This window comes from Artemia sp. Qi Xiang Cuo, chromosome 16 (assembly GCF_049724085.1).
Source record: "Artemia sp. Qi Xiang Cuo chromosome 16, ASM4972408v1, whole genome shotgun sequence".
NCBI classification, from domain to species: Eukaryota; Metazoa; Arthropoda; class Branchiopoda; order Anostraca; family Artemiidae; genus Artemia; species Artemia sp. Qi Xiang Cuo.
Genome location: NC_142809.1, coordinates 14,227,707 through 14,234,983, shown reverse-complemented (window position 1 = coordinate 14,234,983; position 7,277 = coordinate 14,227,707). Strand labels below are relative to the sequence as shown.

Here is a 7,277-nt window from a genome sequence, read left to right as displayed (position 1 = left end):
GAATTTAAGTCCAATGACAGGTTTCACACACCCAAAAGTTTCAATTCTTAAAATAGAATACCTAACTAAGTGCACTTAGATTAATGAATTCGCGATTGTATTGTCAAAGTCAATTCTCGCAAATAGGACCTCTTAAAATTCACATAAAGACTACTGCCTCTGCTCTGGAAAACCATTGACTTGGAAGTAGTCTCCTGAGCATCTTTGTTTGTTCCTTCTTGTGAAGAGATGACAATGCAAGCTGTTCAATTTCTTTTCAAACGGGGCCTGTTAAATTGGTAGGCGTGTCAAAGAGTACTTTGTGCACGCTGAAGAGAAACTGGACAGCCGAGTTAGCATAACACGAAGCGCTGTCCAGGTTATCAAGTCCTTTCCTGCCTCCTCCAATTCCGGACTGTTAAGGATAGTGTAAAGTGTCTGTTTTTTACACATTTTGGAGACAATACTTCCTTAAAGCTTATTCTCCTTTTACTCTCTGAATGCTGTGGATTTTTAAACTGGTTTCTGAAGCCCTTCATGTGTCTGCTCTTGTTTGCCAGTAGTGTCTAATACGTTTGTCAAGTCGTGTCGTCATCACTCCATTACTTTCATTATCTGGAGATAAACAAAGAAAATTCTCAATAGAAAAATGGTTTTGTGCTTTGTTCCTAATTGTAATCATAATAATTTGTGGGAACTAAGCTCTTTTTATCCTTTCCCTCAAGATAATAAGCTAAAAAAAGGGGTTTTTGCTATGCAGGTAAGATTTCAACTTTTTACTCAAGTGCAGTAGAGTAGGCTAGTAGTGATTGACAACATCAGAAAAGAGTTTTAGCTTACTAGGAATTATCATGCTGCTCAAGAAGGATGGTTGGCTATAGTTTTTTTTTCAAAAAGCTGGCTAGTCCTCCATCAAGAATATGAAAAAAAGTTGTTTATATGTCTGCAGTGGTCTAGGCTAGCCTACTTATGCTAAAGTGATGCTACCACATGTAGCTGTTCATAGGATGATTTGTAACAGCTTTTTTTGGGCTAGGTGTCATGAACCACCCAATTTTTTAGAATTATTAAGACCATCTTTAGAAACAGATCTATGTTTTAAAAAGCAATATGACGAACCAAAAGTTAGAATTCCTAGCTATAATAATACCTAGCTCCTCTTTTAGTATTATGTTTAAAAATGTGACTAAAGCCTGCTCTGATTTTGAAATTTCTGTCAACAAAGTTCAAGTAAAGGTGCAGATTGGCCAATCTAGATAAAGAAATTTGTTCTTTAGTGTTTAGTGCTCGTTCAGTTTGGCTGTAGTTTATAGGGTTACTGCAAATTAGAAACAACATATGTACATCTATATCAAAATTCATTAACGGGAAGATGATTATTTGCTGTAGTATATTTTGTATATCAGCATCCTACTCTCTGCAACCTTCACTGTAGGAGTGATGATTCTGCATCTTTACCAAAGTTATCAAACAAGATTCTACACAGAAGGTTCAAATGAGGTCAAACAAGTTTTCTTTAGCCTCTACAAAATATTTGAACTGACCCCAGTGCTATGAAAGGGCACAACAGCTTCAATGTTATTTTTTTCCCTTGTACATTTCTATTGTGTCACATTTACTTAAGTTGATAAATTTCTCCCATATATTATAAATATTTTGCAATTTCCTCTGAAATTCTGTCATTAAAGAAGCAGCTAACAAATTATTGTCACTTATCAAAAGTCAATTTTCTCTTAATTTTTCACTCATTTGGTTGAATTAAACACTGCTGATCAAGAATTGGAAAAAGTAGGTCCAACTAAGAATTCCTGTGAACCTAAAATGCTAATCAAGGAAGGCTTGAAAAACTAAACATGAACAGTTGAGTATAACAATGCAACACAACTACTGTGTCAAATCTTACTCTGAGAGTTTTTTCCATCTTAAGCAATGCAATCTTGATTTAATTTCTTTATATTCTCTGTGCCTACTTCTGTAAAGAAAAATTGTCATAATTTGTTTAGATTTTTATTACCTATTGCACAAAACAACATAGCAGAAGGAATAAGTAAAAAAATAGTACTAACAAAAGTCAACACTGAAACAATGTGACTACCTTACTGAAGGTTTTTCAGAATGGTTGTGTTGAATTAATAATGCTGCTTGACTACTAAGGTCCTTGCATCAGCCATGCAAGGTGTTACTACTGCTGGGTTTGACATCTGAGGCCAATACAATCAAGCTGAATTCAAAGCCACTGCACCACCACAGGACAACTTTTGTCAGTTGTATGTTTTGAACACCTTACTAGACCATGTTAGACCCAGATCTTGTACAGGTTTCACAAGGTTACTTTGTGCTTGGTGCTGCATCTACTCTAGCAACCTGACAATTTTAATAATAGTACATCCCTTGAAGTGGTATTTTAAAGTACATACCTTCAATCTTTTCCTTCAACATGTACTACCCTTTGATAACCTTTTACAATTTATGTGTAAACCTAGTTGTGTCTAAACCTAGTTTTTAATGTTATTAAAAGTCTTAGTAGTTTAGTAAGATCTCCCAAGTTTTTATTTTAGGCCCTGTATTTGTTCCTGGAAGTTTTACATTTCTAGACTATTAGCTTCCTTTAGTCTTCTACTCCTGTATTGTGCAAATATAGTTTCTTTACCCCTAGCAAAAGTGATTGTTTTGGGTTTTTCCAGCAATTATTAGGTGAAAGATAAAAACCAAAGTAAGCCAGATTTCTTTATCTTTGTAATGAAATTTTACAGAACTGTTCATTGTTGCTTCTTATCTTACTAAGAATCATAATTCCTGTTTTTTCATGATTTGATTACAATCTTTGAGATCCAGGTAATCTGAAATTAATCCATCATACAATTTACCCCACTCAGTATTCTTCCATTCCAGACTGACTTACTACTTAATCTCTAAGTCACTTATGTCCCATGTGGGTCGCAGCAAAATATAATTGGCAATAATAAAAATTCTATTTTAGGTGTGCAAATGTAGAAAGCCCAAGGAATAGAGACCGGGCATGTGGCTAAATATGCGCAAGAAAGACTGACGGTAGGTGTGCTGAGGAATAAGCCTCAATTGTGGGGCGTGTATTGTGGTTTTATAGATGAAAATGCCTTTACTTTTACTGTTGAAATTTTGAAATCAATACTCTTTAGATATCACCTGAATTGGAAAGTTGAAACTGTAAAAATTGAAGAGCAATTATTGCTGACTCTGATGAAACTGAGAGTTAATGCTCCATTTGAAGATCTGGCAACAAGATTTGGGGTAAGCAGAACTACTGTTGACAATATTTTTAACTCTATTGTTCCTCTGCTACATGAAATAATTTATGTAAACCTGATTCAAAAGACACCATACCCTTTTGTAATGAAGAATAGGATATCATTAACTATTGTTTTCAGTTATTAATTAAAAATTTTTCTTGCAAAATAAGTGTTTCAAAAAAAAGTAAAAAACTTCATTAAACAAAAAATGAACAAAAATAAAATCAAATAATCTACCAAGCATGAAACTACCACAAATCAACATCAATAAATAAATAAATAAAACTCAAAACGAACAGAAATTACAATAAATAACCGAGTCAAACCCAAAACGAGCAGAAATTAACATAAGTTGGGCTCAAAACCCCTATGAATTCCCAAGGCCATAACACAATTTGCACTTTACTGAAAAAAATATAAATGTTTTTACTTTTATAACTTTAATAAATCAAATAATATTAACATTTTGATTACTAAATATCAGTACATGTATATTAAACTGAAAAGGAACATTCATTGGCTTTATTTTCAGTAAAGTGCAAATTATATTATGGCTTTGGGAAGGCATAGGGGTTTTGAGCCAAACTTATGCTAATTTCTGCTCGTTTTGGGTTTGACTCGGTTATTTATTGTAATTTCTGTTTGTTTTGGGTTTCATTTATTTATTGATGCTGATTTGTGGTAGTTTCATGCTTGGTGCATTATTTGATTTTATTTTTGCTCATTTTTTGTTTAATGGAGTTCTTTACTTTTCTTCAAAAAACATATTTTGTGAAAAAGTTTTTTAATTAATTTCTGTTCGTTTTATATTGACAGTCTTTTCAGGGAAAAAGATAACAATACTTTAAATCTTTTTTTTTTTAATTTATACTTTGGCCTGCTATTTGTATGCTGGAGAAAAACTTTCAGCATTTCTTAACAACATACACCCTTTTAAAAATCTGGACAAAAAAAAAGTGGTTAATTTAGTTTCATACTTCCTCTAGTTGAGCTGAAATGGAAAACTTGATACCATTCGCAAAAAAATCTGTTTATTTTCTTTGACAGATTGGATACACTTATGCTATTTTGATTTGGTTACATTTTAAGAGCAGAAGTAGCCCCAAAAAGTTGAACATAATACCCTCAGTCGTTTTTGTGATACTGCTGAGATACCTTATTGTGAATTAGCATTAACTGTGAATTAGCATTTTTTCTTGATCACTATTGTCTCATGTACTTTCATGGTCATCTCAGCCAGATGTGTTTGAGAAGAAAACTAGGCAGCTCAAAAAGTAATATTATTGGTAGCAGCAGAATATAATGTGCAGTTCACTATAAGGAATTTTGCTTTGAGTCTTCAAAAGAAATCCGTATTTAAACATCGTGACAAAAACCAGATGGTTATTTTAAATTGTTGGACCCCTTTCAAAATTGGGAAAAAGTTTAACTTCCATTGGTTACTTGTCTTAAATATTAATCTCCCCCAACCCTTTTGGGGCATTTCTATGTGGCTGTCATTAAGTTATGCTTTTTTTTTCAGATAAAAAGAGAAAATGCTGCAAACATAACCTCAAAAAGAGAGAATAAAAGGAGAGCTAGAGAGGAAGATATTTGCATGTACATAGTAACTCCAACAGATATAGAGTTCTGTGATATATATATTGACTTTAAAATAAAATTTATTTGGTATATTGTTGATAGTATTGTTGTTTAGTATATGCTGTAAATGCAAATTATTATTTTCAATTTTTGTTCCCTTCTACAGGTCTGCTTAAGTTAACTTTCAGCAAAGACCATGGATTTTTTTAAGATAGGCAGTCAGAGAACAATTGTCCTTAGCCTATGATTTTTGAATTTGTTTTCCAACTGCACTTTTGGGCACATACTTAGTGCATTATTATAAGGTAAGAGTTTCATTTTAGAGTTTACCTTTATTTTTTTTATATAGATTATAGGAATATATCTAGGACTATCAAGAGGTGAGGTGCAACCTCAAAAATGAAAATAGTACACCTGAAAAAAAGCATAAGATAAAAAGCTAAAAGTTACTGCTTTTGTTTTCTAAAGATGTTTCCTTCAGCAGAGATGCCAATCAAGACTGTTACCAAAATTGCATTTGCTACTCTAACAGAACTACCCTCCCCCTCCCCCCAAATGATATCAGATATACCTATGGGATATATATAAAACTAAAAGACAACAATATAAGAATGCAATTCTTACTTTATAACACGCAACATGTATTTATAGACCAGATGTTCACTTGTTTTCCGTTGTCATTTGCATTTTTCTATAATCAGCTTATCCAAGTGATCTCAGTTGTTTTGCAATGAAACAATAATCTTGGTGGATTAAGAATAAAAACAACCATTAACGAAGGAATACAATGCACCAAGAGATGAACAGCAATGGAGAAATATGTTATTTACAACTATATCTGTCATTGATAGTGGGTTGGGTGCACTGTCGGGCAAGCAAATATTGTATTTGCGAAGAGCTACCATTGATGAGTCTAATAACACTACTGTTTTGGTTGGGGTCTCTGCTAATTGATAGATAATCACAAGGTGATGTCCCTACTTAATCTTAATGCAATGTGATAAGATAAAAGCTACAAAACTCCATCAGAATTTGCCAATTCTAATTAGGCAAACAAGTGATTCAAATACTTGAATTTGATGCACTCTGCCTTATAACTTAAACACAGTTTCAAAGAAACATATTTTATTGCTCCCCATGGACAACAAAAAGTATCCGCATTAAATGGGATAAAACCCCCATGTAACACTAAGACTAATGACCTATCTTAACATGACAGGAATGTCTTAGAAATAGGCATACACATGAGAGGAAAGTTTTGTTCCTTCCTAACTCGGCATGTAAATTATTCTGGTTCCCAGCCCCCTCTCAATTGAGTATTAGCTGCACAGTGGCAGGGGTGTCATGACTTTCTATGTCACTCATGGTTCCTGAGCTTGAAGAATTCACATTGTCATGGTCAAACAAGTTGCAGTACCTAAATGGGAATTATTAACCATCAGCAATATATAAGAGACATTTGAACATATGTGAAATAAAATAAATGGTGCTGAGTGGGGAAGGGTGTCAACGCTGTAAAAAAAAAAAAATGGGGGAGAGCAACAACTTTTTAAGATGCCTGTTGGCCAGAAGCATATTATTTTGCTAATGTAACTGTATTTGACACATTCTGAACATTTATGGACACTAATGAAAGGGGTAAAATTAACCCTTGTGCAACTTTTATGAACATCCATGGCTACCATATACTTCTATCATTTGTTAGATACAATAGATGCAACGATGGGCCAAAATGCTTGCTGCAATATTATATAACCTAATAACAAGCTTCTTAAACAAAAAGTAATTATTTTATCCTTTTTTAAATAAAACAGATAATTAACATGAACTTGAATGATAACGTCATTAATAAATATAAGATTTTTTTTACTAAAATGATGAAAATTTAACCCATAATGTGCCTGTTGAGTCAGGGGTGCTTTTTGTAGGTGTGGCTCCCTTATTTGAATACTAGGTAGACTTTTGAGACATGCTGACTACTAAATCAGATGATGATGTTACTGGAACTATTTTTGGATTCTGTAAGTTTACCAGTGAAGTTCAAAGCTGGAAGATCATAGAGGCTTTGTGCCTTAACTGATATGGTATTTTGTCAAGAATTCGATAGTTTTTTATTCTCTCTATACTTCATTCGACATGTACAAGAGCTGTATTTAGCCTATTAACATAATCTCTGTCTTTTCAGGAGCAAAATGGATTTATCCTTTTATGCTCTTGTGCAGTTCTTTGGTGATGAACACTCATTAATTGAAAGAGGAGAGAAATCTCTGAAAGCTAGCCATCTTCAGTCCTTCTCTTACTCAGGTGAGATAGGAGTGGCTAAAGCTATAGTCAAAGCATCAATGAAACAAAAAATATATGCAGTGGAAGTCAGTATCAATGACAGTGGTCTTCCTAACGGGAAATGTGAGTGCCCTTGTGGCCAATATAGATGCCACCATATGGCAT

The 7,277-nt window shown here is 33.4% G+C and overlaps 1 long non-coding RNA gene across 1 annotated transcript; it reads left to right on the top strand.

Annotated features, from left to right (window-relative positions):
- Window positions 1-607: 607 nt before the first annotated feature.
- Window positions 608-5,280, top strand: LOC148942601 (uncharacterized). The gene is made up of 3 exons (XR_016143059.1): window positions 608-739; window positions 2,960-3,249; window positions 4,771-5,280. It is a non-coding gene; the product is annotated as an uncharacterized LOC148942601 (long non-coding RNA).
- Window positions 5,281-7,277: the final 1,997 nt, after the last annotated feature.